General features: G+C 42.2%; 1 long non-coding RNA gene across 1 annotated transcript; it reads right to left on the bottom strand.

Moving 5' to 3' along the window:
• Positions 1-8,112: 8,112 nt before the first annotated feature.
• On the bottom strand, positions 8,113-26,129 carry LOC116376558 (uncharacterized). Its single transcript, XR_004212009.1, has 4 exons — positions 25,978-26,129; positions 16,793-16,984; positions 12,760-13,114; positions 8,113-8,770 (listed from the first exon to the last, which is right to left on the bottom strand). It is a non-coding gene; the product is annotated as an uncharacterized LOC116376558 (long non-coding RNA).
• Positions 26,130-26,468: the final 339 nt, after the last annotated feature.

The raw sequence follows: 26,468 nt of genomic DNA, 5'->3' as shown, positions 1-26,468 counted from the left end.
TGAGTCCGCCAGATCAGAGGTAGTAGGATGAGGAATGGCTGAAGAATTGCAACATTTGCCTAGAACTAATGCTGCAGACAGCAATACTGGGTGATTTGAAAAGCCATAGTCAATCAATCAATAATATAATCATTATTTTAGCAAAAAAATGTATTTTTAATTTACAATCTGTAGAAGCTATGAGAATAGAAAGGTTCAAGTCGTTTGTGAAGCATCACAGCACAGTTGAAAAATATATGGCATATAGATATCCAAAATGGATGATATTGAGAGATAGATGGGAGAGGTTGAATGGAGCTGAAGGGTGGGACTAATAACAAGATAAACATTGTAAAACATACGGGATCTGTAAAATGTACATAGGTTCAGAACCTTTGTGAAATAGCACAGTTACAAATAGAAATCAAACTGGATGGACATCAGAAATAGAGGAAGGACTAAAAACAAACAAAATATAACCATTGTAAAATAGACTGTGTATGTAAATGTGTATAAGATGTATAAATTGAAGGTAAAGCCAAGGTGTTTATTAGTTTACTCCAATTGGGGGATCGGTGGAAGGGTTTGCGGGGAATAATAATACAGGTATATTCTTTAAAAAAGTATGTATGTATATATGTATGTATATATGTGTATATGTATGCATGTGTGTATGGATATATATATTTACCCCAAAATATATGGGGGATTGGAAATGATGCAGACAATTACGTGGATGGAACCAATATTCTTTCCGCAATATGCTGATAAGCTGATCCACCCCTTTAAAAAAAGGGGGAAAAGAGAAAAAAAAAGTGGATGACAGTTACGTTGACGTTTATTGACGTTATTTTCTTTAGGAATGTAGTGGGAGTAAAAGTAAAAGTAAAAGTAAAAGTACAGTACAGATACCCCCAAAAAACTACTGAAGTAGTATTTTTACTTACAGTAAGTACTTTACACCACTGATTCTGGGCCCTAATTTGCTTGAGCACTGACTGCCACTGAGCAGTTAAATGCACCACTGAAGGGTCCAAAAGAATGAAATGAAATGTATATTTTATCCACTCAGATGCAACGCCTGTCATCCATTTTGCAACACACTTCGTATCATTCAGGTAGTTTCCCATAGTGCAAAGAATGGTGGTAATGTCAGAGGAAGAAGAGAAAGTGAGACATTTCATAGGCTCTTTTTTCTCTAGTTCATATACAGTCAATGAACTAAGTAGACCAGACCCAGCTGCTATAGTATTGGTGCCAATGAGAGAGCTATTTTCCCCTAATGGATAACTACCAGGAAATTTGAAAAGACATGCTGAGTGGGCGGGGAGCTTATATTCATGAGCTCGCCTTGACTGACAGCCCTTTGAAACGCCTATGTCAAGAAACTTGGATGCAATGAGCAGTGTTTCAGTCAAATAATCTCAAGCTAATTTGGTGGTACACAAAGCAACTCAAACAACATTGAAATTGCATCAAAAATGTCTTTTTTTTTATAGATCTCCAGATTGACATATCTCTCATGATGCAGTTCACAGCAGCATCAACTGCTTCAGAGTTCTGAATGACCCTCCCCCTTTTGTCCCATGCTGGCTGAAGACCTAGCTAACCAGTAACTAGCTAACTGTCTGAGCGTCTGCTGTCATGGATTCTCCTGTACTGCTCCTGGTACTGCTGCTCATTCCGTGCACCAGCTCCGGAGGTCTACGTCTCCGGCCTCTAGGCGTCACTGAACTGTTTCATTACGCACACATGATTCCCATTCCCCCTGATTAGTAATTGTATATATGTGGCCTCTGTTCACCATTGTCTGGTTGGTTATTGTTACCATGTCCATTGGTCCTGTAATATTTCGGTGTTTTGTGCAATTGTTATTACGGGTCTCGTCCAGTGTATTGTTATTACGGGTCTCGTCCCGTGTATTGTTATTAAGGGTCTCGTCCAGTGTATTGTTATTACGGGTCAAACTCTCGTCCCGTTTTTTAAATTATTTTTATTTTACCTTTATTTTACTAGGCAAGTCAGTTAAGAACAAATTCTTATTTTCAATGACGGCCTAGGAACAGTGGGTTAACTGCCTGTTCAGGGGCAGAACGACATATTTGTACCATGTCAGCTCGGGGATTCGAACTTGCAACCTTTCGGTTACTAGTCCAACGCTCTAACCACTAGGCTACCCTGGTCTCGTCCAGTGGTATTGTTATTACGGGTCTTGTCCCATGTATTAATTAGAGGTTTAACCTCACTCTTTGTTTGGGTTTACATCCCTGTGTTTTTGTATACATGTTTTATTTGGGCTTCGTCCCCGTGCCGTGCCGTTCATGGCATGTTGTGTAATTTGGGTGGTGTATTAAAACCCCCTATTACGTATTCCTGCGCCTGTCTCCAATCATTTATACAATGTGACACACGCCATCCCCTTTCCTGCAGTCAAATGACCAACTCGCCGTCTAGTGGCCTCAGGGGTGGGATGTTATTCATATTTTTCATAATTAATTAAAAAAAAAAAAATTTAACCCGCCGAAAATCCGGTGTTTCTATGTTAAACGGTTTTTATTATATTTCAGTCTTCTGTGATGGATATAAAGTGTAATATTGGGATGAAAACTCCAAATGTAATACATTTGCAACTCTATATCTGACATGGTACAGGTGTCTTCTTTGTTTAAGCCCATGTGTGTGAGGTGTATACTTTTGTTTCAAAGTAGATTTGTTTAAGAATAAAAATAATCACCCTGATTTAGCCCACTGCAAAATGCTAAGGTTATTTGGAGATTGTACTTACAGTTGAAGTCGGATGTTTACATACACTTAGGTTGTAGTCATTAAAACTTGTTTTTCAACAAATCTAAAAAAGTATTGTTAACTACAGTTTTGGCAAGTTGGTTAGGACATCTACTTTGTGCATGACACAAGTAATTTTTCCAACCATTTTTTACAGACAGATTATTTCACTTATAATTCACTGTTTTGCAATTCCAGTGGGTCAGAAGCTTTAGAAGCTTTGGAGGTGTACCTGTGGATGTATTTCAAGGCCTATATTCAAACTCAGTGCCTCTTTGCTTGACATCATGGGATTTTTTTTTTAAATCAGCCAAGACCTCAGAAAAATTGTAGACCTCCATAAGTCTGGCTCATCCTTGGGAGCAATTTCCAAACGCCTGAAGGTACCACGTTCATCTGTACAAACAATAGCATGCAAGTATAAACACCATGGGACCACGCAGCCATCATACCGCTCAGGAAGGAGACGTGTTCTGTCTCCTAGAGATGAACGTACCTTGGTGCGAAAAGTGCATATCATAACAACAGCAAACAGCAAAGGACCTTGTGAAGATGCTGGAGGAAACAGGTTCAAAAGTATCTATATCCACAGTAAAACAAGTCCTATATCGACATAACCTGAAAGGCTGCTCAGCAAGGATGCTACAAAACCGCCATAAAAAAGCCAGACTACGGTTTGAAACCGCACATGGGGACAAAGATCATACTTTTTGGAGAAACATCATCTGGTCTGATGAAACAAAAATAGAACTGTTTGGTCATAATGACCATCGTTATGTTTGGAGGAAAAAGGGAGAGGCTTGCAAGCCGCAGAACACCATCCCAACAGTGAAGCACGAGGGTGGCAGCATCATGTTGTGGGGGTGCTTTGCTGCAGGAGGGACTGGTGCACTTCACAAAATAGATGGCATCATGAGGGTGGAAAATGATATGGATATATTGAAGCAACATCTCAAGACATCAGTCAGGAAGTTGAAGCTTGGTCGCAAATGGGTCTTCCAAATGAACAATGACCCCAAGCATACTTCCAAAGTTGTGGTAAAAGGGCTTAAGGACAACAAAGTCAAGGTCTTGGAGTGCCCATCACAAAGCCTTGACCTCAATCCTATAGAAAATCTGTGGGCAGAACTGAAAAGTGTGTGAGAGCAAGGAGGCCTACAAACCTGACTCATTTACACCAGCTCTGTCAGGAGGAATGGGACAAAATTCATCCAACACATTGTGGGAAGCTTGTCGAAGGCTTCCTGAAACATTTGACCCAAGTTAAACAATTTAAAGGCAATGCTACCAAATACTAATTGAGTGTATGTAAACTTCTGACCAACTGGGAATGTGATGAAAGTAATCAAATCTGAAATAAATCATTCTCTCTACTCTTATTCTGACATTTCACGTCCTTAAAATAAAGTGGAGATCCTAACTGACCTAAGATAGGGAATTTTTACTAGTATTAAATGTCAGGAATTGTCAAAAACTGAGTTTAAATGTATTTGGCTAAAGTGTATGTGTAACCGATGTGAAATGGCTTGCTCTGCAAGGGCTGTGGCTTTTGTGCGCGATGGGTAACGATGCTTCGTGGGTGGCTGTTGTCTATGTGTGCAGAGGGTCCCTGGTTCAAACCCAGGATGGGGCGAGGAGAGGGACGGAAGCAATACTGTTACATTGATGCTGTTGATCCGGATCACTGGTTGCTGCGGAAAAGGAGGGGGCAAAAGGGTGTTGAGTGTAACTGATGTGAAATGGCTAGCTAGTTAGCAGTGGTGCGCGCTAATAGCGTTTCAATTGGTGACATCACTCGCTCTGAGACCTTGAAGTAGTTGTTCCCCTTGCTCTGCAAGGGCCTTGGCTTTTGTGGCGTCTTGGGTGTCAGTCGTCGATGTGTACAGAGGGTCCCTGGTTCAAGGCGAGGAGAGGGATGGAAGCTATACTGTTACATATGTAAACTAATGACTTCAACTGTAAATGGCAAAGGCTATTCTAATATATGATATGAATGATAATCAGAGTAATAGATAAAAAGTCCTTAGTAAAAGATTAAAAGATACAGTTTGATCATTGCTGGCCATTATTCCTAACAGATGGATGTGCTCCACCCACAGGATATAGGAAAACCAGCTCCTCACATCCCTTACCTTCTGCTCTCTTCTCACCTTCGAGTTTTCCTCTCTCATATTAATTACCATTCATTCATTCCGTTGTGCCTTGTCTCTGTGACAGTGAACAAATGGGAGGGAGGGTCCATGGCTGTCACCATAAAGAAGTCCTGAAGTGGCCCTCAATTATTAAAGCGTCAATATGTAGTGGCCCTCTCTCTCTGTGTGTGTGTGTGTGCGTGTGTGTTTTGAAGCCTGGACCAGCAGTGTCTTGAAGACCAGCTGCTCCCTCTCTGTCTCCCCAGAGGGACGTCATGCTACCATTCATTTTCAATTTAAGGCCAGGCATTACTGTTTGTGTTCTGGCCCAAGCTGGCTTGCTATGCCTGGTTGGTTCATACACAGAACCTCGCTCCTCTCCAGAACGTCCCAGACACACAGAGCCACCTAAGCCAGAACACAATTTGAGTCCTCGTTCGACGGGCCTGATTCAGTCCACCTTTCCTCCCAGAACCTCCCTCCCTCTCACTCACTCACTCACTCACTCACTCACTCACTCACTCACTCACTCACTCACTCACTCACTCACTCACTCACTCACTCACTCACTCACTCACTCACTCGCAGGCAGGCAGGCAGGCAGAGAGACATCCCCATCTAAGGAGCCAGAGGGCCCTGGAGGCCCCATCAATAATGCAGCCCTGACCACGCTGATTTGAGGAGACAACTGGTATTTAGTAGGCTGCTAGCTAACCCAAAAAAGCGCTTCTTCCTTCGCACCAGTTAGCCTTGTTTTCTGTCAGCGATCAACGCTGATTTAGATGTACAACCAACCGGTAGAGTGATTCAGGAAATCAGATCGCCCCGGTACAATAGAATAGCCGCCGCAGTAGAGCGTCAGCGCACACGGACACTCACAACACACGGGCACACACACAAATACAAGGGCACCCAGGTGAGGGCTCCAGGATCGACGCACGCTGGTCATGAAACATGGCCCCCATTGATTTTTGAAAGCTTCACTTTTTCTCTTTGCCATTTTCTTTGATTATTAATTCACGGAGGCAAAAGAGAACTGCCCGATGCTCTTAAATCATGACTGCTCACTGGCTTCATCATGGGTTGGAGAAATGCTATATCATTCATGTACAGCACACTCCATAACTGTTGCCTATCTTCACAAATACTGCATACATGCACTGTAGAGGAAGATCTGTTTTAAACTGAATGTCATCAATGATTAACATCATTTCCTCATTGGTTTGAGTGTAATGTTTCCGATTCTATAAGTCCAGCATGATGATGAAACTGACTTGTAGTAAGGTAGATTCTGCTACTGGGCGATGGACAGACTGTTATGTGCTATAGGTCCAATAATAGTGTTCTCTGGCCTCTCAACGTGCTTCGGGCTGCAAAGGAGTTATCTTAGTGACAGTGTATCTACATACTCTACCCTCCTGCCTTCACGGTAACAGAGTCACATGTACAATATGTATATCTTGCTAAAATCATCAGTGAAATTAAGTTACTAAGAGTATGTGGCTAATCAGCATTCAGTCGTCAAGTTCCTGGGTGTTTTCCTATCTATCCTTATGGCCCCTTTCATTCCTAATGAAGTGTCCAGCTCGTCCATTCCAAAATAATTCACTAGAGGGAGCTGACGCTAAAGCTCTCGTCTAAACAAAATGTCTTCCTTCCCCTACTTGGACGATGCACACTGAGCGAAAATATAAATGCAACATGCGAAAATTTCAAAGATTTTACTGAGTTACAGTTCATATAAGGAAATCAGTCAATTGAAATGAATGAATTAAGCCCTAGTCAATGGATTTCACATGACTGGGAATACAGATATGTATCTATTGGTCACAGATAGCTTTTTTTTAAAAGGTAGGGGCGTGGATCAGAAAACCAGTCAGTATCTGGTGTGACCACCGTTTGCCTCATGCAGCGCGACACATCTCCTTCGCATCGAGTTGATCAGTCTGTTGATTGTGGCCTGTGGAATGTTGTCCCATGAAATGTCTGTGCTATGTGGTTGGCCCTCCTAGCTATCTTAAGATGAATGCACTAACTGTAAATCTCTCTGGATAAGAGCGTCTGCTAAATGACTCAAATGTAAACGTCATGACCTCATACATCTGTCCGGTACAGTTGAAACCGGGATTCATCCATGAAGAGCACACTTCTCCAGCATACCAGTGTCCATTGAAGGTGAGCATTTGCCCACTGAAGTCGGTTGCGACGCCAAACTGCACTCAGGTCAAGACCCTGGTGAGGACAACAAGCACACAGATGATCTTCCCTGAGATGGTTTCTGACAGTTTGTGCAGAAAATCTTCAATTGTACAAACCCACAGTTTCATCAGTTGTCCGGGTGGCTGGGGTCAGATGATCCCGCAGGTGAAGAAGCTGGATGTGGAGGTCCTTGGCTGGCATGATTACATGTGGTCTGCGGTTGTGAGGCCAGTTGGATGTACGGCTACATTTTCGAAAAACAACGTTAGAGGCGGCATTTGGTAGACAAATGAACATTCAATTCTATGGCAACAGCTCTCATGGACATTCTTGTAGTCAGCATGCCAATTGCACGCTTCCTCAAAACTTGAGACACCTGTGGCATTGTGTTGTGTGACAAAACTGCACATTTTAGAGTGGCCTTTTATTGTCCCCAGTGCAAGGTGCACCTGTGCAATGCTCATGCTGTTTAATCAATTTCCAACCTGTCAGATGGATGGATTATATTGGCAAATGTAAAATAAATGCTCACTAACAGCAATGTAAACTAATTTCAGCAAAACAATTTAGAGAAATACGTTTTTTGTGAGTATGGAACATTTCTGGGATCTTTTAATTCAGCTCATGAAACTTGGGATCAACACTTTACATGTTGCATTTATATTTTCGTTCACTTTATTGTATAGTAGGCCTATGCATTATTCTCAATTTCTCAAATTGTTGTTCATGTAGTGAGTTCGCAACTCTTTGAAAAGTTCTATTTTGGATGAAGAACATATTTTCAAATGACGAGTGAACGAACATAAACCGTTTCCTCCCAAAGACCAGTTCAATATAAAGAATTATTCAAAACATCATCATGTCCATCTGCTTTGATCAGGTGACTACGTCATGTTTGTTTGTCCCATGTTTTGATGCTGTTGATGAGTAAGGAACCAATAAATGAATCATACAACCTATTAGTGGTATCCTCTCGATGGGACGCTGCCATTCATCTACAGACGTTCACACAAATCCATTTTTCAGTTAAGCATAATTAGCTATGTTTATTAATATTTACAATTAAGTCTTTCAAACATCTTATCTAACGCCAGCTAAAGACCGGATGAATTCTTGACGATGCTCCTCTCACAAGATCTAAGAAGATCACCCAGAAGGATCTCCACGCCGTTGCCTCCTCCTCCGTGCTTGTTGATCTCTGCTCCCTCATCCCCACCTCCTCCCCATGCTTTTTCCTCTTTCCCACTCTACGTTTCCCTCCACTTGTTTGATATATATATATATATATATATATATGCCCCCCCCCCCGCCTCCCACCCATCCGCCATATAATAACGCCTTATACAAAATACATGATCCATCTGGTCAAACTGGGTGAACTTAAATATACCTGTCAAGTGGAACAACTTGGAACTTTTTCCCCGCTACAACCCCTCTCTCTCTACTGGGGTCTGAGGGAGGCGAATCCACACGGGTTTTAATTAAAAAAGAAGGGGAACCCAGGTTCCAGGATGTACAGTGCTTTTTCTAAATGAGGGGAGCTTGTGCTCGCCGGCAGGCGAGAGCAAAGAGCCGAGACCTTGCTGCAGTGGGACCCGGCTTCTTGTGGCTTTCATCACTTCCACTTCGTATATGCCTCCTCAGAAGTTTCCGAAGAGAGGCATCTGTCTCTCTGACTTGAGTGTTGAATTGGAAAGATGGCAAGTGGGGGTGGAGAGGTAGGTTTGGAGAGGGGGGAGGGATAGAGAGAAGGGTTAGGAGAAAGAGAGAGAAAAAGTGGGGGAGAGGGAGAGAAAGTGGAACGTGAGTGATACTCTCCAATTGTTCTGACTGCACAAAGGCTGACTAAAAATGTAATGGGTTGATTTTGCTATCTTAGTTAATACAGGATATTGGTCGATACACCACTGTAAATGATTGCGTATTGCGACAGCGTCCAGAAAGTACAATTAGAAGCAGAAACATCATATGAACCATTCCGTGGCATGTTTTTTAAAATGTACTTATTTGGACCTCTTTGTTTTCTTTCTTGGATCCAGATTGTTCATTGTTTGTGTGTTTGTAAATATGTTTTTAATAATTGAGCTTATTGAGGTTCTGTTTCCAATATTTTCCTTTCGAGTCTAATAGCGTCATAAAACCATCATCATAAAATATCTATGATTATCATCATAACAAATGCAATAATAAAAGACAGATAAACATTTCAATTAACTATCCACAGAATATTTAGAAAAAGGGTACGTGCGATGCGTATGTAAAGGAACATATTATAAAAACCATATATCAACCAGTTTGACCCAAACATACAGAGATGTTAAAAGAAATAGAGATGTTAAAATGACTCTTTAGGTCAGGACATTCTCTAGCAGTCATCTTTCCATCTTTCTCTGCCTACTGTTTCCTTCTTTTAACAAGCAGAAATCTGTAACTTTGGTTGATTTCTCTAGATACATGTGAAAGTAAATTTTTCAAAACCAAGCAACCATGACATCTAGTGGAGATTTGCCCATCATACAGCATCTCCAGCCTGATAATGTCTTGGATGTATGGGAGTGGTGAATGACCATAAGGACCGAAAACATACAAACTGAGATCTAACATCAATATGTTATGTACAATTTCATCTTAAAATGTCAAAACTGTTAAAACAATACAAATGCAATCTCTAGGCTACCCCAGAAAACTAACATTTTCTTTTGAATCATTGTCTAAAATAATGTGATATAACCAAGCCTTTGAGTATGTCGTAGTAACATTGTATGTGTTTCCTTATCATATTCAGACTAATAACAGTCCAAGAATTCATTGCGCCCCAAAATGCACTCAGAACGTTGCACATCTAGGCCAGGAGCCAGAGACTAAAGAAACGTCTGAACCTTACAAAAGGTTAAGCTTTTCACATGCTAGTCTCCAGCCACTCTGTCAAGACATCCTTGTAAATCTGAAGGGGAATTTAAGAGGTAGCAACACTCACCGATGGACAATAAAGTAGCTAACTGACAATCCGTACCACAGCAAGACTATAAGGTTAAAGTTTGTGAGAGTGGTAAAGAGAAAGGAAACCACAGAAGGTAGGAATTTATACTACTTTAAAAATGTTCCATGTCTAAAATGTTTGACCATTTCCTCAGTGCTCATTCCATTGTAATAGATATGCCAGGAAGGACAACTCATGTTCCCATGTTGCTTTTGTAAACACTGATGTCAACACAAAGACAACTGTGCTAGAATTGTAGTATTCCCTGAAGTGTTCTTATTCTGTACTCTCCATTATGAGGTCGTCATATATAGCTGTTCATATTTGATGAGGCTGGAAGAGATGGATAAGAACTTAAAATGTGTTCCAACTCAAATCTCAGCTCACCAGTCTTTCATAATAATACATGAATAAATTACGGACACAAGTGAAACACGTAAAGGGGTGATTCATTGCCATCTTCACAATGGCTGAATTGATAGCCTGTTATATTGAGTAATTACTATATATTGCTATGTTAGCATTTTCCATGTGCGTTGGATGAGACATACAAGCCCTGTGGCCAATGGCTTATGCTAGCCATCATGGAGTGGGGACCTCATGGGTAGCCGGCTTATGTACGTACCCCTCTGAGGGGGTCGGGATGGGAGGCGAGGGGCGAGGGCTTCCACCAACTAGAGATAATGGATTCCAGGTGGTGTCTCCTCCTTCCACCTTTCCCTCACTCCTTTTTAGAGAGGTATGTGCGTGTTGTAATTATACTGTTTGATTATTTTACGGATTTAGGGTTTTAGGATGATGTTTTCATAAGCCTAGAGTTCTGGGATTTGTTGAAAACTCCTATACACTGGAATTCGATACACTGGTACCTCCTACTAAGCAAGGTAAATAAGCAACATAAAGCTGAAACTCAATCATCAAGGACAGCAGTTAACACATCCTCTGAATATTTGCAGGAATCCACACAAATATGGTTACTCGAAATCCAATGATTTGATTAAGGATTCATAAAAGAACATCAGAGAAAAGTCCAACATTATCTTTATAACTCAGTTCAAACCTTGAATGCTCCCTCAGATCTATATTTATATTCCCTTGCTCCCTATTAAAGCCCTGTTTACTTCCTTGTGCTATTTGATGGTTAGATGTTGTTTCTACGACAGGGGAACTCTTTCTTGCCAAGTTCACCCTCCCTGGGAACAGTTTCAACCGTAGTCATCAAGCGTTTTATTCTGTTACCAATTAAGTGTTACCATCTGTAGAACGGTAAGGGCACTTTTGAAGCCGGTCCAGGTCACATGTTCGTGATCATACACTATTAAATGAAAAAGAAAACAAAAGGCATCAAGGCATTAAGATAAAAAACGATACGAGTTGAAATTAGTTGTAAAAAACAAACTAATCATAAACCGCCTTTTCGAGCTGTATCAGTTTTGGTTTGTTTAACAAACCCTGGAAAGAAAATCACTCCTAACACTTGGGATCAAAGTAAAACATTTCTGTGACAAAATTACATAAACTACCATCGTACTGTTTAAAAAGGATGAATGTGTTCTTAATGTTTGGAAAAGGCCAATTACTGACACTTCATTCTGTCTATCCAGGACAGCCATTTTTTATTATCTTACAGAAAAGCATCATCCAAAACATTATTCGCATCATTCCATATTTTCACTTCTGTGTTCTAGCCAATAGTCTCAAAGACAGAGTCGCTCACTGCACTCATTGCACTTTCCAAAATGTCATTTATACCTGGATGTCAGAATGTTTTGGTTGTGACTTCATTAATGATGATTAATCCCTGAACAATGTTCCAGTTGTTTGTGTTGGATGATATTCAACAATGACGCCAGAACGCTGCTCTTATCCAAATCAACGCTTTCACTTGAGGCACTTTAGTCAGCCGTACTGCTGTCTAACAGTCTTCTATGTCATCATCTGTCTTGGTTTGTGACCTCTTTGTATATCATCATTTGGATGTAAAATGGCCAACTGTTTTTTTAACAACGGCCCCCTGTTGCTTGTTGGCAATTACAAGGGTCACGCCGTGTTTCCTGTTAGAAAGGTTTGGCTTGATGAAAGGAGTAATGGAAGTCAAATGTAATTGAGGGAATACATCAAATACTTCGTAAAAGTGCCCTTTCAGATGTTCATAACGTATTTGTATGAACTTCATGAGGGTTTAGGATAATGGAAATGGGGGCTATAGGAGCAGTTATCAGGTGGAGTAGTGAAACAAGATAGATTACACACCCATCAAAGACCCATTATTTATGAGTTTATGTCCAAATCTCATAAACAGAGATGTTAGAGGGAAGCGTTAGCACTCAGATGATGCTAAACCACACAGTTTACACACTAACAACCTCGGTGTAAATTATTCATATTTCTGAGGTAGTTTGTTATCTTGGCTTTAAAGTGGGGATTGACCCTGACTGAGCTCTATATCTCTCTGTACATACCTTTAGCATGACCTCTGTCTTGTCTGGCCAGTGCGTGTGTGCGTGTGTGTGTGTGTGTGTGTGTGTGTGTGTGTGTGTGTGTGTGTGTGTGTGTGTGTGTGTGTGTGATTGTATTACTATCCTTTAAAAAAAAAATCTTACTATCCTTGTGGGTACTGGAAATCCCCCAAAGCCCCAACAAGGTTAGTAAAATAAGGAAAATTGTCATTCGTGGGGACCTTACCTGTAACGAATCTCTTAGGCGAGGGTCTCCCATAGGGGAGGGTCTGGGTGGGCAACTGTCCGCGGTGGCGGCTCTGGCCGCGGTGGCTCCTCGGTCAACCTTTCGCCACGGTAAGCACAGGGAGTTGGCTCAGGTCTCCTACCGGACTTAGCCACACTCCCCGTGTGCTCCCCCCAATACATTTTTGGGGCTGCCTCTAGTCCCTGTTGCGCTGCCGTGCCTCCAGCTCTTCCCTGGGGCAGCGATATTCCCCAGCCTGTGCCCAGGCTGGGGAAGTCCAGAACCCTCTGCTCCTGGTTACCACGCTGCTTGGTCCGGTTGTGGTTGGTGGTTCTGTAACGAATCTCTTCTTTGTCTGAGGAAGAGTAGTCAAGATCGGACCAATATGCAGCGTGGTAAGTGTCCACGTTAATTTATTAGAACTGAACACACAAAACAAAATAACAAAGTGAATGAAAGAAACGAAACAGTTCTGTCAGGTGAAACAACACACTAAACAGTAAATAACCACCCACAACCAAAAGTGGGAAAACAGGCTACCTAAGTATGATTCTCAATCAGAGACAACGATTGACAGCTGCCTCTGATTGGGAACCATACCAGGACAAACACATAGAAATATAAACACAAGAACAAAACATAGAATGCCCACCCCAACTCACGCCCTGACCAACCTAAAATAGAGACATACAAAAGGAACTAAGGTCAGGACGTGACATTACCAAGGTCCCCACGAGGACAAAGGCTATTTTAGGCTCAAAGGTTAGGTTTAGGGATAGGGTTACAGTTAGGTTTAAGGTTAGAATTTAGGGTTAGGTTTAGGGTTAGGGTTACAGTTAGGTTTAAGGTTAGAATTTAGGGTTAGGTTTAGGGTTAGGAGTTAAGGTTAGGCTTTGAGTTAGGGTTAGGGAAAGTAGGAATTTGAATTGGAATACATTTTAGGCTTAAGGGTTAGGGCTAGGGTTAAGGTCAGGAGTTAGGATTAGGTTTAGGGTTAGGGTTAGGGCTAGGGTTAAGGTCAGGAGTTAGGATTAGGTTTAGGGTTAAGTTTATGATTTGTTTACGGGACACGAGTTTTCCAAACATTAAAATGACACTGAGTGCACAAAACCTTAAGAACTCTTTTCATGACAGACTGAACAGGTGAATCCAGGTGAAAGCTATGATCCCTTATTGATGTCACTTGTTAAATCCACTTCAATCAGTGTAGATGAAGGGGAGGAGACAGGTTAAAGAAGAATTTTTAAGCCTTGAGACAATTGAGACATGGATTGTAAATGTGTGCCATTCAGAGGATTAATGGCAAAGACAAAAGAGTGCCTTTGAACAGGGTCAAAAAAAAATGTGTTATGGCTTTTCAACATCTGCCATATCGTGGATTCAGAGCTATCTATCTAATATAAGGGTTTTAATATAAGGGTTTTCCTTAATGGAAGCTTCTCCAATGTCAAATATGTAAAGTGTGGTGTAGTGCAGGGGAGCTCTCTAGGCCCTCTACTCTTTTCTATTTTTACCAATGACCTGCCACTAGCATTAAACAAAGCATGTGTGTCCATGTATGCTGATGATTCAACCATATACACATCAGCAACCACAGCTAATGAAGTCACTGAAACCCTTAACAAAGAGTTGCAGTCTGTTTTGGAATGGGTGGCCAGTAATTGGTCTGGTCCCGAACATCTCTAAAACTAAGAGCATTGTATTTGGTCAAAATGATTCCCTAAATTCTAGACCTCAGCTGAATCTGGTAATGAATGGTGTGGCTGTTGAACAAGTTGAGGAGACTAAATTACTTGGCGTTACCTTAGAAGATTGTAAACTGTCGTGATCAAAACATATAGATTCAATGGTTGTAAAGATGGGGAGAGATCTGTCTGTAGTAAAGAGATGCTCTGCTTTTTTGACACCACAAGCCAAAAAGTAGATCCTGCAGGATCTAGTTTTGTCATAACTTGATTTTTGTCCAGTCGAGCAGGTGGCCTAGAACAGAGCAGCACGTTCTGCTCTTCATTGTAATCAAAGGGCTGATATAGAGTGCATTCGCAAAGTATTCAGACCCCTTGACTTCTTCCACATATTGTTACGTTACAGCGTTATTCTAAAATTGTTTAAATAAATACAAATCTTAATCAATCTGCACACAATAGCCCATAACGACAAAGCAAAAACAGGTTTTATATTTTTTTTTGCAAATGTATTAATTATAAACAACAGAAATACCTTATTTACATAAATATTCAGAACCTTTGCTATGAGACTTGAAAATTGCTCAGGTGCATCCTATTACCATTGATCATCCTTGAGATGTTTCTACAACTTGATTAGAGACAACCTGTGGTCAAATTAAATTGATTGGACATGATTTGGAAAGGCACACACCTGTTTACTTAAGGTCCCACAGTTGACAGTGCAGGTCATAGAAAAAAACAAGCCATGAGGTAGAAGGAATTGTCCATCGAGCTTCGAGACAGGATTGTGCCGTGGCACAGATCTCGGGAAGAGTACCAAACATTTCTGCACCATTGAAGGTCCCAAGAACACAGTGGCCTCCATCATTCTTAAATGGAAGAAGTTTGGAACCACCAAGACTCTTCCTAGAGCTGGCCGCCTGGCCAAACTGAGCAATAGGGGAGAAGGGCCTTGGTCAGGGAGGTGACCTAGAACACGATGGTCACTCTGACAGAGCTCCAGAGTTCCTCTGTGGAGATGGGAAAAACTTCCAGAAGGACAACCGTCTCTGCAGCACTCCACCAATCAGGCCTTTATGGTAGAGTGGCCAGACGGAAGCCAGACCTCAGTAAAAGGCACGTGACAGCCCGCTTGGAGTTTGCCAAAAGGCACCTAAAGGACTCTCAGACTATGAGAAACAAGATTTATTTGGTCTGATGACACCAAGATTGAACTCTTTGGCCTGAATGCCAAGTGTCACGTCTGGAGGAAACCTGGCACCATCCCTACGGTGAGCATGGTGGTGGCAGCATCATGCTGTGGGGATGTTTTTCAGCGGCAGGGACTGGGAGACTAGTCAGGATCGAGGGAAAGATTAATGGAGCAAAAACCTGCTCAAGAGTGCTCAGGACCTCAAACTGGGGCAAATGTTCACCTTCTAACCACACAACGACCCTTACCACAGAGCCAAGGCAATGCAGGAGTGGCTTCAGGACAAGTCTCTGAATGTCCTTGAGTGGCCCAGCCAGAGTCCGGACTTGAACCTGATCGAACATCTCTGGAGATGCCTGAAAATAGCTGTGCAGCGACGCTCCCCATCTAACCTGACAGAGCTTTAGAGAATCTGCAGAGAAGAATGAGAGAAACTCCCCAAATACAGGTGTACCAAACTTGTAGCGTCATACCCATGAAGACTTGAGGCTGTAATTGCTGGCGAATGTGTTTCAACAAAGTACTGAGTAAAGTGGAACTCCACTCCATCTCATATTGTTCAAATGAACAGCAAGCCTGGTTTCAGAAAACAGATAAAGCAACACCTCACAGCACAACGCCTTTCCCCTATTTGACCTAGACAGTTTGTGTGTATGATTTGGTATTGATATGTAGGCTACGTGTGCCTCTTTTCATTTATTTTGTATTGATGTAGTTCTGTCCTTGAGCTGTTCTTGTCTATTAATGTTCTGTATTATGTCATGTTTCATGTTTTGTGAGGACTCCAGGAAGAGTAGCTGCTGCTTTCGCAACAGCTAATGGGGATCCTAACAAAATACCAAATGCCAAATGGTAGGAGCACCGGTTTGTGTCAAGAACTTCAACGCTGCTGTGGTTTTCACACTCTACAGTTTCACATGTGCATCAAGAATGGTCCACCACAATATTAGGAAGGTGTTCTTAATGTTTTGTACAATCGGTGTATGTTAAGTTCCCATAAGCTCCTACTTGGGTAATACTTTTGGTTTCTGAACCATAATATTGCTCAACATTGGAATAAGACAAGATCAAATGCATGAGGGTTAAATATGTGATGTCATAGCTAAAGGATTACATTTGAAACATATCCCATTAAGCCGACAAAGGCTCTTACTCATAAGATGAAGGGTGAGCCTGTTGGTTGATCTCAGACACATTGTCATCGACTCTTCACATGCATAGGAACTGAAGCCACATTTGCCTCTGAGCTATGGGGACTCAGAGCTGAAGGAACACCGGCCTCGTGAAGAGAGGAGCTTTTATCCAGATCAAAACCAGCTCTGATCTCATCTGGACCCTTCTGTTCCTGAAAAACAACACCGTGTCCTGTAAACACACACCAGTGGGATGGGAGGACGTCCAAGCGAGACACACACACACACAAAGGCATGGACACACACACAAAAACACACACTCTCTCTTTGTCCAAGTCCATTCCTCCTGCAATTCCCGTCTTTCCCTCCCCTGGTGCAGCACACCCCTTCAGTACTGTAATTAGGAGACAGATGAAAGCAATACCGTCTTGTGTGTCAATGTAGCTGGTTACATCGAGCCAATCAACCCAGGCCATGGGCCCAGGTAAGCAAAATATGGGTACATCAGCTGTGAACATCCACCCCCTCTCCTCTGGCCCTCTAGCCCCATAAAGGTGACTGCCCGTAACCCCTGGTGACACGTGATGTTGTCTTTGTGTAATTAAATCATCCTGGCTCTCGTGTCCATCCCATGAGAAACCTAGCTCGGGCAATCCCCACAGGTCAGGGTCTGCTGTTTTTCTTGGATGTGTTTCATGGGACCGCATGTTCTCACTGGGACCTCGGAAAAATCAGCCCCTTGGAAAAACAAAGCAGAGAAATTGGGATTTGGGCCTCGGTCGTACATTGGGTACACAGTAATTTAGGTCCTGTGTCTCGCCCCAGAGGCCCGAGTAGCCAAGGCTATGCATGGAAAGGTTCCTCCGGGCTCCTCCATAGGTGGTCTCCCATTTCAAAGAGGCTGGAGGTCTAGAGGCTTGTTTCCTGAATAACCGGCCCTTTATTTATTATTTAAGGACACACTGACTGGCTGTAGTTCCTATGCTTTGCATCAGACCCGTAACAGGATTTGGCCTGAGAGGTCTTTGTGATGACAGAACGTCTTGTTGTTGTCTACTCCTCATTGTACCATTGTTATGGGGACGGAGGAATACAGTCGTATCGGGTGCACTACTCCAAAGAGAACGTGACAAGACGCCTCTGAAGAGACCCTCTCCGTCAATGAATTGGGTCGACAAAGAAAGGGGGCCGTCTGAAACACCGTAAGGGGTGTGGAGAATAAGCACAAAATAGAGACTAGAGACAAGTCCTCTTGTACTTTTTCATTTTAAAAGACTGAGGCGCAGGCGACTCTTCCTTACCTAAACACTACAGGCCACCTCCTACTCTGGCTACCATGGTGTTTATGCACCTTGGAAGTAGATGGAACATATTATCTGAGTATCAAGTTGCAGTAAGGGGCCCTTCTCTGTCTGGTCCTAAAACAACACTTTGTAATTATCATCGGTTCAGACTATGTTACAGTGCAGCTTGACAACGTAGGGCTTCTTAGGAAATGTCATCCGCCAGGAGAAGTACATTTCTCAGAGAGCTCCCTTCTGTATTGAATTCGCTGAGCTAATATTGAGTTCCGAGGTTCCCAGCAGAACCACATTTCTCGGGGTGAAAGATGACCGTGGAGCCCCTTTCAACAACACACACAGGAAGTAGAATAGGCCTGATCGTTCCTCAGTAAAACGTCACTCTAAAATCAGATCACATGTTATTTGTCACATGCTTCGTCAACAACAGGTGTAGACTAACAGTGAAGTGTTTACTTACGGGCCCTTCCCAACAATGTAGAGAGAAAGAAAATAGAGAAATAATAGATGTGCAGGGGTACGAGGTAATTGAGGTAGACATGTACATATAACTGGAATAAAGTGCAAAAAGTGTTAAGGCAGATTCTTAAATAGTTAACCAATAGCTACGCGGACTAACTATTTAGCAGGCTTGTGGCTTGGGGATAGAAGCTGTTCAGGGTCCTGTTGGTTCCAAACTTGGTGCATCGGCACCACTTGCAATGTGGTAGCAGAGAGAACAGTCTATGACTTGTCAAATCACACACCAGCAGCCATCCACTCATCCAGACAGACTGCCCAAGACAAGGGTGGGTCCAAAATAGCACTGTAGTGCATTACTTTTGACCAGAGCCCTATGGTTCCTCATCAAAAGTAGTGCACAATATTGGGAAATAGGTACCAGACTAAATCACACACCCGCAGCCGTCCACACAGACTGCCCAAGACAAGGCAATTGCATAATTCTGTCATAGAGCCATTTCTCATTGGTTGTTCAGATCAGTGCCCTCTGACACACTCTCTATAAATACAAGGTATATGAATCCAGTTGACCTCTATGTCTAGCTGTTGATCACTTTATGTAGAACGTTATACTGCCTCGCAGACAGATGAACAGTTTCATGTTGAATCAAAACTACCATAGGGACCAGTAGATGTCTACAGAACAGCATATTTTCCTCTTACATGCATATTTGTCGATATTTAGGGTGGTTTTGTGGTTTGTTGAAATGTTTGTTCAGTTCAGCCACTGGTAAAGCCAGGAGACTTGTACAGGACTGGACAGTGTCCAACCTAAACACTATCCTCTATGCAGCAGTGGGCTGGTATGTAGGCTACTCTGATGCTAATCTGAGTGTAGGCACTTCACTCTTAACACATGGTGGAGTTGACACTAGCATTGAAAAAACTTGAATAATTATGAGCACGCTGTACAGTAGGCTACGCTGTTATAAGGGTGTTGTTTGGCATCAATCAGATTGTTACATTGGGATTTGTGACATCACCCATCAATGAAAGCAAAAAGGTAGATGAGCAAATTGAATCACACGTACCGAGGGCTTTTTCTACACGGTTGTATTAACTGTTAGAAGAAATGCCTCAACAAGATTTGACAAACAAGGGCCTTAGGCACTAACAACAACCTGGTGTCATGGTGGTTGAGGACTATCCCCCAGGTTATTAGCACTTTTAATGACTCCCCATTTGACCATGGAGCCAGCAAGGGGCTGGATCATTAGCAAGGCTACTGGGGCTATGCTTCCAGGTGGAGGTATGGCTGTGGGGTGATCCTCTATACTGGTGCATGTAATCTACTCTCCTCAGAGGGTCGCTAACAGCAGGACGTCCCCTCTCTCATGCTGTTCCATGGATGATGACCTCAGTGAACCCGCACAGCATGTTGGGTGGTAATGAAGGACACTACATTTTCCGTAGCAGCTGAGGAGCGTTGGTAGCAACAACAACAAAAAGCAGTACATATTGTGGTGTTCTATCGCGCATGCAGTGATGTCTGCTGGGGAAAAAAACGATGTTTGTTGTTTGCAGTAACTTCTTTGTTGTTGTAATATCCCAAATGGACTGTTCCACCATTAAAGATTCCAGCTTTAAGCCACGGGTTCATATTCAGCAGCCACAGGTTCCTATTCAACAGCCACGGGTTCATATTCAACAGCCACGGGTTCATATTCAACAGCCACGGGTTCTTATTCAACAGCCACGGGTTCATATGACACATCGTTTTTAATGTTATTTCATGACGTTTATTTGACAGGGACCGTGTACAATTAAAACATACATCTCCCAGACAATGTTATGCATTGTATCGAATAACTCTGTTATATGAAAGCTTGGAGTCAGTCAACAGATTTGTTGATATTGTTAACTCATTATGAATATAATATAACTATGTTTAATATTCCTATGTAATAGAAGAGGCTGCCCAGGTTATATTAAATACATCAGTTAACCGATGTTACCTGAATCCTGGCTGGAGATGAATGCTTATCTCAAACTGGTGCACAAATCTCCCACCGAAATCATTGATTCACATTAAAAAGTGTGTTATGCAGAAATATTTCACAGTCACAATCATATTTTTTCTTCCCTTTATACAATAGCGTGTTCTCAGCCACTCTCTTGTGCTTTAATACTAAACCTTAGAAGCCACCTACCAATCCACCTTAACATAAGAGTTATTTTCTGTTATGCATCTCATGATGTATTTCTTTTCACATGACCCCAGTGGGGAATGTTATAATGTGAGGAACAGTAGTTCAATGGCTAAATAGACTCGTTTTATAACATGCATATTTTGATTTCCAGCAACATATACATTTTAATCTCTCATCTAAACTGTGTTGCATGTCTTCACAAGTTCCCACACAGTTTTCCTCTTCATCTAGCATGTCGTGCTTAGAAAGCTGACATAACTGCTGGGGCTAGTATGCTCTGTGGTTAAAGAAGCAATCCTGGATTCAAGGACTGACCATCGATCCAAAAATGGATGACTTCCTCTGTAAAGGGAATGTCATTTCGGCTCTCTTTAGACTCTAGTATATTCTGTATATTTCACTTTCCCAAGCCACAGGAACCTTGTTCCCTAGGTGACTATTTATTCAGTCACGTAGCCCTGTAGAAAGAGTTGAATCTCAAATGGCACCCTATTCCCTATATAGTGTACTAGGTTTTGAACATGGCCCTTTTCCTTAGTCACGTAGACTGTAGAAGTAGTGTACAACATATGGAATAGGGTGCCATTTGGGATGCTGAAACCTTAGTCGATCCATCCCCACTTCACTAAAGTAAGTCTATCTTCTTTTCACAATGTCATGTGATCAAAACACGTTTGGATAGCTAAAACATAATATTTGTCCTCGCTTGCATAGCAGATGTGCTCTGTTCCGTCAGGACATGTCAGTGTAAACAACCACAGGAAACGATGAGGACTCCCTCAACACATGGTTCTGTGAGGAAGACAGTTTCTGTGCTCTCTCTCTCTCCTTCTCTGCCTTTCTCTGCCTTTCTCTCCCTAGCTCTGTCTCTCGGGCTCCGTCTCGGTCTCTCTCACTCTCTTTCTATCTCTCGCTCTCTGTATGTCTGGAGTTTGTTCCATGTGAACGAACCATCGTCAGATGACCTAAACCATCCGCCAGGAGACATCTGGTTGTCTGAGTCATTACTGACTGAACCAGACTGTATATTATTGCGTCATGACACTGTGTGGATATACATAAACGCTATTTACACAATTAAAAAGCTCAATCGTCAAGCCTGCTCTTGCTATATCCCATTGTAAACTAGGAGAGGAGCATCGCCTCCAGGATCGTGTGTGTGTGAAGGATCGCCTCCAGGGTTGAACAAGTTGAATGTCATACGTACATATCTTTGTGAGATTTACACGAGCATGAGTCATGACATGATGCGACATGCTACAAAATGGCAACTAACCCCGTTATCACAGCCCAGAACTCCCCCATATGTAATTGTGGTCACAAAGCTGTTTAAGTTCATGTGAACTAGGTTTCCTTGTGCCAGTTTGAGTTTGATATGTGAGTACAGTGATGAGACTGCAGCTCTGTTTTGTTCTCATAAATCCAGGAAATTGTAGTCTTATGATCTTATAATATCTGTTCTTCATTTCTTTGCTTTGTCTTTTGTCTTGCCAAATGGCACTGTCCTTAACTTCCTCGCAGGATGTGGGGAAAACTGAGGTTTTTCTTTGTGTTTAAATGTGCGTGTTTCCCCAGTTCTCTCTCTTCCCCCACATGACATGCTGTGTTTTCCTCCACGGTGTCCCACAAATTCCCATAAACAACAAAAACTGGCTTCAACATTTCAACATTCTTCAAGTCTTGAATTGTCTTGAAATACTAGCGGACAGGTCAAGTTCAATGCACTTCTCCATCAATCTGAAACAACCAGGTGACCCCAACAGACCTAATGTCAGGCTTCTGGAATGAAACACCCAACAATAAGAACACAATGATTAAAACAGCAGCACGAAATCTATGGTCAACAACCCACATCTGCATGACTGTGGAACTGTGTAGCAGACCTGGGTTCAAATACTATTTTGAATCTTTCAAATAGTTTCAGCATTTGTTTTAGCGTGCCTGGAGTGCCAAGGGGGCAGGGTGTGCATGCAGTTTTGGGGCTTTTTAATTGATTCCATTGCAACAGGTAAGCTCAATCAGGTTTAGCTAAAGTATTTGAAAGATTTCAAATAATATTTGAACCCAGGTCAGCTGTGTAGCTCTGCCCGTTGTAGCTGTGCACGCCATGCCCATTTCCTACCCTTTGATCCCTTAACACAGGAAACCACTGGATATAACAGGGTTTAGTCTGCATTACTCCCTCCAACCCAGAGACTGATGGACTCCGATGATAAGACTGGGTACTGGCACAGTCTATACGGCAGATTACTCATATCCTAAAGGCAACCACCAAACTGTTGAGAAGATACTGGCATCCGACCAGCAAATGGGCAGTACTGTTCTGTCACAACACTTAACTGTAACTCCCCAATGGAGAGTGCAATTCATTATGTGTTAGAATAGATTCATCTGCCAGGGTTTATACAACGGGTGGGTCTAATCCTGGATGCTGATTGGTTAAAACCGCATTCCAGCCGGTGTCTATTCCACAAGTTACCACCGGCTAAAGCAATGATTTCTTTTGGACTAGAAATTGGTTTTAAAGAATCCCCAGATTTGTATAAACCTTGCTGTCTATCTAATATTGTTTCAATATTGCAATTTGATCTCCGGCTGTCCCATAGTAATGAACGTGTAGGAGTCGGGTGTCGGAACGAGACAGGCAGGCAGCTATTCTTAGCCAGTCGAAATCATGAATTAGCATCATTTTTATGGATATATAAACTCAGCAAAAAAAAGAAATGGCCCTTTTTCAGGACTCTGTCTTTTAAAGATACTTCGTAAAATTCCAAATAACTACACATATCTTCACTGTAAAGGGTTTAAACACTGTTTCCCAAGCCGTAAGGCTCCCAACCCTAAGGCTCTACAGAGGGTAGTGAGGTCTGAACAACGCATCACCGGGGGCAAACTACCTGCCCTCCAGGACACCTACAAAACCCGAAGTCACAGGAAGGCCAAAAAGATCATCAAGGACAACAACCACCCGAGCCACTGCCTGCTCACCCCGCTATCATCCAGAAGGCGAGGTTAGTACAGGTGCATCAAAGCAGGGACTGAGAGACTGAAAAACAGCTTCTATCTCAAGGCCATCAGACTGCTAAACAGCCATTACTATGCTATCAACATACTATCAACATACTGACTCGTCTCTAGCCACTTTAATAATGAAAAGTTAGACAAACAAGGCATCCAACATAGAATGCCCACTCAGATCACACCCTGACTAACCAAAACATAGAAACATACAAAGCAAACTATGGTCAGGGTGTGACAACATGTCTGTGGAACTTATTCAGTTTATGTCTCAGTTGTTGAATCTTATTATGTTCATACAAATATTTACACATGTTAAGTTTGCTGAAAATAAACACAGTTGACAGTGAGGACGTTTCTTTTTTTGTTGAGTTTACAAAGAAATGTCAATAGAAAACAGGTAAAACTAAATTAAATGCAGCTAGTTTGCAGTCTTTCCAGCTTCAGTATGAAGTGACTGTGTTAGCTGTGTTGTTGTCTAGCTCCTCTGAACAACAGAGTCCTGACGAGAGAACACATTTTCTATGCCAGGTGAAATTGCGCATTATTAGCTCATTGTTATGGATGTATGCAAATAAATATCACTAGAAAACAGCTTAAACAAATGCAAATTCAGCTACTTTGTTGTTATTCTGGCTGCACTGTTTGACGTGACTGAAAGTTAGCCGTAGTTGGCTAGCTGGCAAGCAAGGGATAAGAACGTTGCCAGCCAATATGGCAATAGAACATTTTGAATGAACGACTGGGTCACGTTCATAGACACAGAACAAAGCCGAACTGATAGAACGATCGACCAGCCGGCTTGGGTAGGAACCCTAGATTTCTCACGACTTCCGCCGAAGTCGGCTCCTCTGCTTGTTCGTTCGGCGATCGACCGGCGGTCACCGGCTTTCTAGCCATCACCACTCCATTATTCATATGTCCATTTGTCTTGTCTTGTTTTCATACACACCTGGTTTTCATTTCCCCAATCAATCTACTTGTATTTAACCCTCTGTTTCCCATCATGTTTTGTGTGTAATTGTTTTCATGCTATGTTGTGGTTGTTAAGCGCTTTACTTTATTGTTCCATTTTTTGGAGTGCGTTTGTTTTGTTGTGCTCCCGGTTTGGAACTATAATAAAGTGCGCTTTATTTAATCATACTCTGCTCTCCTGCACCTGACTTCGTCTTCATGCACAGCCTGACAAGATTTGTGTCGGGACTATATCTCGTTGAAGGATGAGTTAGTATGAGAATTTTTCAAATGAAAATACAATTTGCCAATCATTATTTAAATATTTTGGTAACCCATTGTAAAAATAAAAGTGATGATCCCCTTGAAGCCGGTGTTTGGAGGATGTACTCTTCTTCGTCTCAGGCCTGACAACACCCTGCCAATATATCCTCCAAACACCGGCTTCTCTGGCATTATCACTTAAATAGACACATAAGTGCATCTTTATGACCACACAAAATTAGGGTCATACCTTTTATCATTTGAATTCAGTTTCATATTGTGGGATAATACCAAAACAGTCATTTAGCTAGAGAGCTTGTCAGGAAAATGTTATATTTTTGATTAATGAACTACTTTCAACTACCATTCCTGCTAAAACTTTAAAGCACAGCTGTGTGAGTACCCTGGGTTGCGTGTTGATGTTGTGGCGGTCAGAGTACTGAAGTCTTAAGTGTACAGGCAGTGTTAAGGCAGGTGGGCCCTTAAGCATGCTGTGACCCTCAGGCCTACTCAGGACCACAATTATGAAGGTCAAAAGTCAGTTTAATGCCGGGGGCTAATCGGCCTTAGATATGCATATCCCCTTGAACCACGGCAATCAGTGCTGATCAGCCAGATGTTACGGTATTGGGACAACTGCAAGTGTGTGAGAAAGTAATGAGAATGTACTGGAATATACGATAAATAAATATTTTCCATGAAGCCAATTTGAATTACAGACAATTCATAGGCTTTTTTTAATTGCGTTTTTCAGTTAATTACCCCAATAAAATGTTCTAACATTATTTTAGTTTACTTTGATTTATCTATAAAGTACAGGAAGTGACATTCCATCCTGGCATCGTGTATAAAATGTCAAATGTGTTGCACTAACCATCTACATGTAAATGATTACATAACCCTGTCTTAATTCACAATTACCTCAGAGCTTTTCTTACTAACATGCTCTAATTCACATTTATGTGGCACTTAAAATGATCTAGCCATCACAGTCCCCATATAATATTTAAGTGTTACCTCAGAGTACACCTCAGAAAAGTCACAGCTAGTCCACATCACATCCACACACGTCTAGCTGAAACACACACCGTGATCTCTCTCTCTCAGCCTCTAATCACTGCCAGATAATGTGTGTCCTCTCCCCTCTGACCTCTCACCTCTTGCCTCCCCCTCTCTCTCTCACACTGGCTGTGGCGATTCTGGGAAGGATAACACCCTGGAGGTTACTACCCCACTACCCCAGCACGCTGGAGGATCCAACCCCAGGAAGAGGTCACATGTTGGGGCAGGGGAGGCAGGGGGGCTGGAGGGGATTCCCTGTGGTCCATTAATCACAGAGCAGGATAAACACAGCTGGAGCAGGAAAGGGTGATAGATCGTAGATAGAGATTCTGTAGGAGACAAGAGGCATGCCGAAATCATACTAGTACCATAGCACGTCCTCCGTTTCACAACGTGACATCTCTGTCTCTCTGACAGGTCAGTCAACATGGAGGTGAATGATGATC

The sequence above is a fragment of the Oncorhynchus kisutch genome, linkage group LG12, assembly GCF_002021735.2.
Source record: "Oncorhynchus kisutch isolate 150728-3 linkage group LG12, Okis_V2, whole genome shotgun sequence".
Lineage (NCBI taxonomy): Eukaryota > Metazoa > Chordata > Actinopteri > Salmoniformes > Salmonidae > Oncorhynchus > Oncorhynchus kisutch.
The sequence above is the reverse complement of the archived record's forward strand: the minus strand, read 5'-3'. Positions and strand labels throughout refer to the sequence as shown.